General features: G+C 48.7%; 1 protein-coding gene across 1 annotated transcript in view; it reads right to left on the minus strand.

Annotated features, from left to right (window-relative positions):
• LOC146772796 (uncharacterized) overlaps positions 1–12,024 on the minus strand; it is a 93,813-nt gene that overhangs the window by 51,583 nt on the left and 30,206 nt on the right. The window contains exon 2 of the mRNA XM_085638034.1: positions 5,057–5,083. The gene's annotated coding sequence lies outside the window, so the exon portion shown is untranslated. The remainder of the gene's footprint in view (positions 1–5,056; positions 5,084–12,024) is intronic.

Raw genomic sequence — 12,024 nt, forward strand, 5'->3', positions numbered from 1 at the left:
CATGGGTATATAAATGTGTAAATACAGTGATGTAATATCTGACGTCATCAGCAGCGGATTACGGTCGCGTGAGTTATAGTTGCCTGCACTAACTATAACGGGGGAATTTCATTGGTTTTTCATGAGGAAAATGCCCAGCTAACTATAACATGTGTGAAACCTATGGTTTTTTAAGTGAATATATATATATATACATATATATATATATATATTCACTGAAAAAAAACAAAATGTTACAGGGACGTTATAGTTAGGAAATAGAATTTTAAAAAACTTAGAAATTCACTAAAAACAAGGTTACAGGGACGTTATAGTTAGGAAATAGAATTTCAAAAAACTTCGAAATTCACTAAAAACGAAGGTTACAGGGACGTTATGGTTAGGTTCAGATTTTACACACATAAAACCATAGAAATTCAGCAGTTATGATTAGAGTTATCTCAAGTAACTAGAACTCGTGCCCCAAGGTATCTATAACGAGCTCTCAGTTTGCACAATGTTGAAGCAAAAATTTTGCAATGATGTCATAGAAGATGTCATGAGTGATGTAATATGTGGGGTAATTAGCAGTGCATGGCGAGGGTGTGAGTTATTGTTACCTGGGGGCACAAGTTATAGTTATTTGGGATAGCCCTGTGGTCAAAGCCCCAAATGCAGCCAACCCGGTAGGGAATATGCAGCCTCCCTCCCCGGGCCGATTTTAGCTCCGGGTACCCATTTGGGCAGGGAAACCACTTATGTCCTGGAGGAGGCCCCCCAGGTCATAGTAGGAGCTAGGACTAGGGGAAGGGGCCCCTAGGGTCATTAAAGGATCCCTCTCCCGCTTTACAGCTGTGCCCTGAAGTCCCTGTGGCTGAAATTGGCCTGGTAAAGGGGCACTGCCCGTCTGCTAATATTGGGCTGGCCTCAGGTAATGGGGTCCCCGGGATGGGATCCCCCTGCCTAAATTGGTCTGGAGGGGGCCTTGTGTGGCCCTCCCCCATATTAATACAAATAATTCTCCTCAGGACGGGCCCCACCCGCGAGGCAAAAAAATAACAAGCGCAGGAAACTCTGCTTGCTTTTTTTTAGTTTTTGCAATGGATCCTCTGTGAATTCACAGCAAAATAAATCATTTTTGGACCCCAGCGGTGTCTTTGTGGGACCCCACCACAAGGCCTAGGGTGTTCAGGGGATTTCCACCCTGCCCCCTTGTGGGTTTTTTATGTTTTTCTTGGGACTCTGGATGATTCCTGAGTCTCAAGATGGCTGCCAACACTTCCTGGTTGAAGTGGTGGCAGCCAATCAGATCTCAGCATGAGATCTGTCGGATGAGCTGACCCCCCCCACGTGCCTAACTATATACATAAAGCTTTTTTTTTTAAATAACTGCAAAACTACTGAACGGATTTACACCAGATTGCAAAAAGAGACCTTTCTAGACCAAGATCTAGCTCTATGCCAAATTTGGTGTAATTCTGTTAAGCTGTTCGGGCTGTAGTAGTGTCTAAAATCCCTATGGAGAACTGCATGGGGAAAAAACACTTTGGGACCCCTTCTTTTTTCTCGGCCTGCTTGATGAATCACCCCAAAACTTTCTAGACAGCAGCTGAAGTGAGGGCCAAACTAGTTTTGAAAATTTTGTGAAGATTCAAAAACAAAAAAATATTTTCCTCTAAAAACAGATATAGACTGAAAGATGATTGCCTTACAGAAATAGTTGCCTACAATAATTCAAGAGCTGTTCCTATTTGTTTCCAAACTCCCTGGCCTCTGATTTCTTAGTTAATTTATTGCCTAGCCTCCAGTCCTTGCAAATTTAGGGGCAAAGGCTTGAAAATGGTTTTAGGTTTATAACCAAACTTTTGTAGTTAGACCTTTGTATACAGTCATGACTTTGTCAGTCAAATACTGCCTTGAAAGCATCATCAGAATGTTGGGAATGAATTGAAGGACAAAACTTCTTCCCCGCTGAATTAATTCACACATTTGGTAGTCGAAGTAGATGTGTCGGTAACTCCCGGGAGGCAATCATCACAATCCCTGGCCACCTCTGTCCTGTTTCTAAATGTGCCTCGGTCTTACCTAGTCATTTTGATAAAGTTAGCTTCTTGCCTTCTTAAGGACATTTTTGGGTCTACAGTTATTGGTTAATCTAAGACCTTTATAGTAGCACATAGGATCTATGTCCACGTTGGTCGCAATTTAGAACACTACCACAGGTTAGGACTGGACTTTAGGGCAATCAGGCATTTCCCTATGGGCTTGTCTCATGGATCATTGTGTGGGCCAGGTTTTTAGCAGTTTATAGGCCTGTTTATGGCCAAGTGAGCCGTTTTTTCTATTGATTTCACTGATATTACCACAAGCATTGCCTGCAGCAAACACAAATGCACGCAGTCTCCCATACCTTTCAAAATATCCATACAGCGTGTCTCTACCAGTTCAAAACTGGCCTGATTTGCAAATGTAGGCCACTTATTCAGCAATCTGGTTAAATAATGGGGCCATTTTTATTTTGGTAGTGGAGCCTACTTTTTATCCCGGTCCAACCCTGCACTATCACCATAGATCAAACAGTTTCATATCTAACCATACTACAGCCAGTAACCATGGATTACTTTAGAAAATAACAAGACAATTTTCGCCCCAATCAAGCAGAAGCATCTCTCCTATAAAATTGTTAACTATTTTGTAAACTTTTATAAATGTAAACTCTGTGGGTGTGATTCTATGGCCCCATATGCATTTTAGTTTCAGTTCTCTTTTTTGTCGCTGAATATACCATATGTTGTGTTGAGTTGGGAAGAAAAACACGCCTGGGCCCTCACAAAAAGTGCCCCACATTTGTGAGCTTCTGTGAACCATTGCTTGGTTAGTGTCAGGGGGCTATTTTTAGGAGAACTTTGTGGTAAATAACGACTTTTTTAGCCTGTAGAGCCAGTAACATCAAAAGTGGCTGAAAACGTAATTATTTACTGCAGCTCACTTTCATCTTCAAGTTTATGAATCTCCCCTCCAGTGCTTAATTTGTAAAATATGAAGTGCCAGGGCTCTGACCAGGAGGCCACTGCAGCTTGCACCACCCATCGCCCCTGTCACCGCTGCCAAAACAACTACTGACCATCTCTCTCGCATGTGAATGCGACAGTTCAGATTATTCCAGGTCCGCAAAGCTAAAGGAATGGCTGGGGAGGCAGGTATTAGTAATTTTTTAATGTATATTGTTTTCCTAAACACTGTTATACTGCTAATCTCTAAATTACATGAGCAGCGCCACCTTGTGGCAGACTGCCCTAAGTGTGGTCTTGACAATTAGGTGCCGGTGCCAAGCACCGGAAACCAATTAAGTGCCGGTGCTCAGCACCGGAGAGCTCCGGCCCAAATTAAGCACTGCTCCCCTCACCTGTGCTCACCCTTGGATCCCCCCAAGACACCACTCTGCTCTTAGGCCTTAAAGCTCTGGCTCATTCATGGGGATCCTCATTGTCCATTGACCTACAGTCCCGGAAGGATCATGTTCACCCTTAAGTCTGACCTCCTTATTTTCAAGGACCTGGGTGCCCTGCTCACCCCAAGACACTTAGGTTCTTGCTCATCATCAGTTGGTCCTAAAACCACCCACTCTCCCTCAGGGCCCTTCAACTCAATTCTACTCTCTGGTCCTACTCAAACTCACATCCCTGAGGAGGCTCATCCTCACTTTGAGTACCCATGAGGCTCCTCTTCACTTGCAGGTGCCCTTGCAACCATGCTCTCTCCTATGTGCCTTGGAATCCTGCTCACCTGCAGGTTTGCTTGGATCCCTGCTCAACCTGAGGCCCTGTATCTCTTGCTCACTTTTACCCAGAAGCTTCTGCTCACCCTCAAGTCAGTGGAAACCATGTTCACCATGAGATTCACTGTGGCTTCTTTTGTTTTTATTTTTTATATACAATACTTTATTCGGTTATCAAAAACATCAAAGTATGCACACACAGTAAAAGCCACAATAAAAAGAAGACATAAAAGCATCAGGTGTGCAATAACAATTCATTCGTACTTCATCCTGACCCAAATGAAGTATATGTTAAAATAATAGCTATATCCTTGTCTATAACTGGGGATTCTTGTTTACTGTCAGCTCTCCTGGTGCTCTGCACACAGTATGGTCCCAAGGTTCACACTCACTGCTGGATCTCCAAAGTTCCTGCTTACACCTAAGCCCCACAGCCTCCTTCTCACGCTAAGGTTCCCTTCAAAAGCCCTTCTCAATTTAGGTCTTTGGGGCTTCAACTAATACTAAAGTCTTCAAGGCTCCAAGTCTCAACCTTAGTTGCCAGAGGCTTTTGCTAACTGTAAGTTCCAAGAAGCTCCTGCTTACCTCCATTAATCTCACATCCCCTAACACCCTGCACTCAAAGATTTTGACTGGAATTGCCCTATTGATATCCACCAATTGGGCCTTTGTCATGTGTGACACCATCAGCCAACTTGGCTTTACAACACACAACACTCTGCATACAGATTTTTTACGGTCATACTACTGGCTTTTATATGGAAATACAAGTACCAGAATGCACCCTGTTATTGATGAAAATGCCAAAACTCAATGGCTGTGTCATACAAGGCATTGGACCATTTAGCAGTTCGGGATGCCATGAATATAAGAACAATCTTGATTTTTTGGGGCTGGGGGAGATAGAGTTTCCCTGTTCGGAGCCTGTGCAGTGCGAAAAACTCTGTCATTATTTTCGCGCACAGCTCCCAGTTCGAGTTCCTGTTAGGAGGCAGTGTCTGTCTCCGGACTATGTGCATTTGAGAGCCCTACACGACCGTCAACATTATGAGAGCCCAAGAGAATGTCTCAGCTCCTCCATGCTGGAGGTGGTGTTTCCTTACCCTACCCCCTAGGGCAAGCGCATCGAGAATTCTTCAACGCTAACCTCTGTGATGATCCTCCAAGCTTCGCCCTTCGTAGTATCAATTTACCTAAAGGCGATAAGTCTTTTTTATTATACAAAAAAAGGTTAAAATAGAACTAAATATCAAGCAACATATAATGTGAAAATAGAGAGACTACATGAGAAAAACTTACCAGAACTCCATTGAGCTTTTTCAGTACCTACAAGAGAAAGGATCAACAAGAATTAAGAGCAGGAGAAATAATAAACCTACAAATAAAGGCACGAATAAACTTAAGACAAGGAAAGGCAGAATACTCTCCATATTCAATATTTCTTTATTCGGTAAATAAAATCACCATAAAAGAGTATAAATCCATATAATAAAATCAAATTCATAAAAAGAGAATAAAAACAAATAATGCGGTCGCGTATGAAAACATGGAACACATAAAACAATGAATCAGGTCTTGATTCCCTTGATGCCCAGACAGCCCGTAAAAAGGATAAAACTGTCAAATGACCTGGAACATGGGTAGCATCTGTAAATACAACAAGGCAGGGCTAACTTGTTTAAAATACAACGGTTTAAGCAAAGGGATTAAAAAACGCTTCCTCGGCCAACTGTAATAAGAGCAAAACATTGTAAAGTGAAGCAAATCCTGTGGAGACACAGTCCGCGACTCAATAGCGGAGAGATCAGTTGGATTAAATAAAATGTCAGGCCTACCTAAAGAAAAAAAAGATGCCTTAACATGGGCTAGCTGTGGAATACTCAATGCCCAGTCCAAGGACAAGCAGTCCTCAAGAATCAGATGACTAAACTTCAGCTCCTCCCTGCTCCAGACCTTTATCCAGCACAAAAGCGGTCTTAGGGCGATTAGGTCCGAGACGTAATCAAGCCCCAGTTCCGCGTGCACAGAAAAAGCCAGGGTGGACTGGGGGACCTGGACCAAATTGTGCAAAAAGTTTATCTCCGTAGTCTGGATCCGGTCCACCTTGGTGTATCCCCAGACCTCACTACCATATTGCAGCTGTGCAAAACAGATTGATACATTTTTAAAAGATGCCCTGGAGCCAAGCCTCTGTGCAAAACTAAAATCAGCCACCCTGGTTTTAACAGACTCTGGGGCATATTCTCAAGGTCCTATCGCTGAGTTATCAACACTTTAGGGCACCCAAAGTCACGATAAATATACCGCACCATTCACAAGCTGGTGCTAACAGCCGATAACACCATTTTACCTGCGATAGAAGCCGCAAAAGACATCGCCGCGGATGACCCTGGCAATTAACGCTAATGAGATACAGAGTAGGAGTTCCTGAGCAAAAAGCAGCGACAACACCACTCCGCAACATTCTCAACGACCAGCCAGATCTGTGAAAAGATCACAAAACAGGCGATAACGTGCGTTAGCAGCAGGAAACTAACACCTGCTCCGATCTGGTGCAAAGTCGGACGACAACCGGCAGCAGCCCAGGGAGCACAGCCCATAGCCAAACATGAAAAACAACAGATGCCCCCGAGCAACTGAACATGCAGCCCGAAGCCCCAATAGGGCAACAACACCCACCGCCACCACCCCCAGGACCCCACCACCCCCCCTCTTTGGACAAAGATGATGCACATCAACTCGACGAAACCATGAACCAAACAAATCGCCTGAAGTCGCACAATCACAACACCTAACACACAGGTGGGGCCAGAAAAGGGGAAATCATACATTCATATCATATGATCCAAATAAAACGTTTATTACAGATTAAACAAAAAAACAACAATTCTGAAGAGGCACGGCAGGTCTTCTCTGGGCATTCTGTAAGTCACAGCCTGCAAGACAGAAATACAGAGAAGAAGGTGTGTCATGCGCCCATCAAAGTACAGAGGGAGAGAGTGAAAGAGAGAGGGAGAGAAAGAGGGGGAGAGAGAAAGAGAGGGAGAGAGGAAGAGAGGGAGAGAGAGAAAGTGAGGGAGAGAGAGGGAGTGAGAAAGGGAGAGAGCGAGTGCCGACACTGCGGACCCACGCCACACTGCTGACCTGCTGCCGCCGGTGCGTCTCCAACCACATGCCAGTATACACTGCAGTCTCCCAGGTCCCTCATCTGCAACAGTTCACAGAGACATGAATAGCAGAGTCCACACAGATGCACACGCCACCATCGCTTGCCCGGACATGCGCACACATGCTGCCGCACCCCAGCCCCTCCCGCTGCCCAGCGGTGATTGCCCGCCCCAGCTCTACCAGGCCTCACTGCTCACCTTCCGACACCGTCGTGTCTCCAAGAGGGCACACCACGCGCTGGTGGGAGCACCAAGCCCGGGGCCCGCGACCATGGCACCCTCCACATCATGCAGCCCCGCACCGCGGGCCAACTGGTCACACATTTGATTCTGGGTCTTGATCACACAATGGCAGAGACAATATCACGGCATCATCGCAGGCTGCACACACGCTCAGCCCTATAGGTGCCACTAACTCTGTGAACCCCTAGGCAAGACCACGTGGCGAGAGGGCTGCACTGCCTGCTGGCTCAGGCCTACACTGAGGTCCAGCAGGGCGCACATAATCCTCACCAGTCCGGACCGCCAGGACGGGGCATCATTGCAGGCTGCACACCCGCTCAGAACTTAAAGTGCCCCTACCTCAGTGCACCGAAAGACACCGTCCTGTGGCGGTGTGCCTGTGCCTGCCGCAGTGTATCCGGTGCCACCAAATCTGTACACCGGAAGCCATGGACCCTTAATGATTGAGTCTCGTGGTGCGGATGCCATCATGTCACCCCCGGCACTGTGCAATGTGCTGTGGCTGGGCCCTAGGGCCCCATGCAGAAATGAGAACCACACGGAGACACCCAGTTACAGAGTGGAAATGGCGTCCAGCACATTCGCCAGGCCCTTTATATTGGCAGGGTCACATGTACTGTGACGGCTGTGCTGGATGGGTGTGGTGTGGGTGTAAACCAGCTGTGAGGGAGTGGTTGTGGCATGCTGACAACTAGACCTGTGAGCAGCAGATCCCTACAGGGAAGAGCTGGGACATGTAGCGTTGTCCCCCCCCTGTGAGCGTAAGCCGAGTGGGCTGGCCTGGCGTATGCCAGTCCAGAGTAAGGGTGTGAACAATGACCCCGGGGCGCTGGGCGTGGTTCCGTCCTGGGCTGGACAGGGGTGTCCCCGTTGTGGTGTCGGCGCCACCCGTGCTGCAATCGGCAATGTGTCACCCGTGACCCAAGTCCCACAACATGGACGCAAGGGGGAATCACTGAGCCTACATTCATCCACACTTCCACACTTGAAAGATAATAGGCATGACACATCGGTGTGACCACAAATGTTTATTGCACAATCAGTGGAGTTGTGAAGCCGGAGCAGTACAGGGACATGCAAACCCCACTTCACATTGTTGGCCCATATAGGGCCAGCAGAGTCCTTCAGGGAATGACAGGTGCATCAGAAGAGGAGGAGTTCAGTCCGCAGTCTGATAGCTGTTTCATTGATGACCAAATAGAATATGGCAGTCCATGTCGAGGTCCAAGGTGAGTGTCGCCGAGTGTATCGGGGGACAGTGGGAGGTGATGATGTAGAGGGCAGAATCAAGCAGAAATAGGCCATATGGCAGAGATGCATGCTACTGCGTCCTTCTGACCACGGAGTCAGATTCATCCGCATCTTGGTCCTCTGCTTTTGCATGTGCCTCACATGTGGGTGGTTGTGTGCTGTCTCCAGCACTGTGTGGCAGTGACACCTCAGGGGCCGGAGATGTGGACATAGTGGTAGCAGCAGCATGCATCAGCGCCAGGACTTGTGGCAGCAATGCCATGAGGAAGGTCTTTATGGCATTGAGGGACCCAGCTACCTCTTGCTGGTGTGCAGCCGTGGCAGCCGCTCTTTCCACCTGCGTCCGCTCCGTGTTCTCCATGAGCCTCTGCATGAGCCCCAACTCCCGGGCGAGCTGGCAGGAGGCACTCTGACTGGACAGTCGTTCTTGTCGCAGAGTCAGGACTCTAGCGATCTCAGCCATGGTTCGTTGGAGAGCATGGAGTGGACTGTGGGTGTCTGTTAGGGACAGTGAGTGGTCCCTGATGGGGCTTAGACACCCACGTATGGGGTCTAGTTTGGCTACCATGCGGTCGAACCCCACCTGCACCTGTTCAGCCAGCTTCTCCTGGCACCCCAACACACGGCGTTGGAAGGCAATGTGTTTGTCGTGGGGGTCCTTGGAGGCAGCCGTGGTGGTGGGTGCTGCCTGCTGTGTGTTCTGTGTAGGCAGTGGGTTCTCCTTGTAGCAGCTGGGCTGCCCTGCTCCTGGAGGAGGGGTGCGGAGGCACTCAATGAGCTGTTGGAGGGCGTCGGAGTCAAAGGGGTGGTGTCCTCTTCATCATCAGAGAAGAGAGGTTGTGACTGCTCTGCAGGAGGTGTTTGCTTTCCCCCTGCAATGTGAAGGGGAGATGCAGTTTAACATTGTGTTCACATGTATGTTGACGCATTGTACATGTTTACATTCAGACTGAATGACAGTGTACATTGTGAGTGTTTGTGGGTAGCTGCCTGTTGGAAACAGCCCACTCCCACTCCGCAGGGTGGTGGAGGGCCTTCCCGACACAATGGGGTAGCTTGGCTCGAGTGGTCAGGAAACAGGCGCAGTGCTAAGCATACAATATACCCATACAATAACCATGCGTGCATCCGTTCCAAAAACGACTCTACACCGTAAAAATTATGAAAATATTCTTCTTTATCTTTTTCTCTTAGTTGCTGATTGGGAAAATAAATAACAATCACAATATACAAATTCTTAAATAGAGCAGGTCAAATAAATATTTGCCGTTGCTGAAATAAATAGGGGTGATCATAAATAACAGGGCATAAATACAAGTGCAATATATACAGACAATTAAATACTTTGAGGTAATAAATACTGTACCAATAAATACTGTACCAATAAATACTGTACACCAACAAGTCCTGTGGACCTATAAATACAGTGCAGTATTAAATAGATAAGAACTTAATAAATACAGTTTCCCCAATAAATAATTAGAAGTATACAGTAACACTCATGAATCAGATGACACTTCAATACTTAAGGGCTGATTTGGCCCAGGCACAGCTTGTAGGGTGTGGAAGGCTTGGGGGGTCCTACTCCCTGGCTGAGGCAAAGGCTGAGGCCTAAACTGAGGTAGATCAAAGGGGGGAATTCCAATGCCCTGGCTTTCCTCTCCACACAGCCTCTCTAGGTTAGTCCCAGTTCACCCCAGGCACAGTCAGGTGGGTTTCAGCACCTCCCTAGCCCCTTAGAGTAGTCTCTCAGGTCTCCACAGGGCCTTAGGCGCCCTCTACTCCACTTACTGCCCTTTTCTGATGTTCCGACGCCGCTGGAGTCGTGTCGACGCCGTGAGGCGGTTCCGGTCCGGTCTCGGCGGCCTCGGCACAGTGTCAGTTCTTTGTCGACGCCGGTAGGCGGTTCCGGTCCGATGTCGGTGGCCTCGGTTCGATCTCGACCTCCGATTCGATGGCGTCGGGCAGTCTCTTCACGATGTCGACTTCGGGCGGCTCCGGTCCGATGGCGCTCTCGGCTCCGATGACGTCGGCCGGCCTGGCCTCGCTGTCGACTTCCGGCGACTCCGGGGTGCGATCCTCACCCCCGACCTCCGGTGCTCTTCCTCACAGGTTCCGGGCGACTCCGGAGTGCGATCCTCACTCCCGACCTCCGGTGCTCCTCTACCTCGGTCTCCGACGACTCCGGAGGGCGGACTTCACCCTTCCGATGACGCCGCTCACTCGACCTCGGTTCACCTCCTTCTCGACCCTTGGTATTCCTCTCGACCTCCGCCGGCGCCCTCTTACGACCTCAGGCGGCTCCGGGTACGACGTCTGCTACCTCAGTCAGCGCCGCTTCTCCACCTCGGGCTCCAGGTCTTCGGCTACTCGACGCCAGGCTCCAGGGAAACCAGTTCTCAGGTCAGAATCTTGCTGCTTTCTTGGTTCTAAGGCCTGTTCCTGCTGTCCAGGTCCTTAGGATGGTGTTCTTCTGTCTTCTTCCCACACAGGGCTATAGGCTGGGATCCATCAGTAGGGACAAGTATCAAGGGTGGGTTTATGGACCCCACTCCAGGCACAAGTTTCCACCCCTGCTGCTTCACTCCTTCCTCCTTCACTGTTGTGCTCCTCTCCCTTCACCAGTCAGGTGCCAACTGCCAGCTCCAACTGCCAACTGCCTCTCTTATCCTCCCAACATTCTAAACGGTTTCCAACTGTCACAGGGTTCTGGAAGCTCTTGGAATGTTCTGGAAGGTGCTGGTAGGTTCCAGTGGATGCTGGTGATGTCATGGGAGGCCACCATTTTGTGCTTCAGGCCCTCAGACAGAAGTGTCAGGGGTAGCTAAAATGGTTCCCTGAATCTGTGGCAACACGAAAAAGTCTGGTGGTTCCCAAAAAGGAAAAATTCAAACAGGGTTTGAGGCAAAAGTGGGACAAAATAAATAATGATGAGGAGGGACCACCCAAAGGGCTGACAGGTCTAACACGCGTCCCCCCCAGCTGAAAGTGGGGAGAGCTACCCAACCCCTTGGGAGTTCTCATCACTAAGGCGGAAATACCTTGAGAGACCGTCTGCATTGGCGTGGTCCACTCCAGGCCGATGTTCCACCTGAAAGTCCATCCCCTGTAGGGAAATAGACCACCTCAACAACTTGGGATTCTCCCCCTTCATTTGCATCAGCCAACGAAGGGGTCTGTGGTCGGTCTGAACTAGGAAGTGCGAGCCAAACAGGTATGGCCGCAACTTCTTCAGAGCCCATACCACTGCAAAGGCTTCACGCTCTATTGCACTCCACTTCTGTTCCCTGGGAAGTAGTCTCCGGGATAGGAAGACCACGGGTTGATCCAGACCCTCTTCGTTGAGTTGCGATAACACTGCCCCAATGCCATGTTCTGATGCATCTGTCTGGACAATGAACTCCTTGGAAAAGTCTGGGGCCCTTAAGACCGGGGCCTCGCACATGGCTTTCTTCAATCTCTCAAAGGCTTGCTGACAAGCCTCCGTCCAGACTACCCGTCGAGGTTGTTTCTTGGACGTGAGCTCCGTGAGAGGGGCTACGATGGTACCGTACCCCTTCACGAAGCGGCGATAGTATCCCGTGAGGCCCAAAAATGCTCGGACCT

Source organism: Triturus cristatus, chromosome 12, assembly GCF_964204655.1.
Source record: "Triturus cristatus chromosome 12, aTriCri1.1, whole genome shotgun sequence".
Taxonomy (NCBI): domain Eukaryota; kingdom Metazoa; phylum Chordata; class Amphibia; order Caudata; family Salamandridae; genus Triturus; species Triturus cristatus.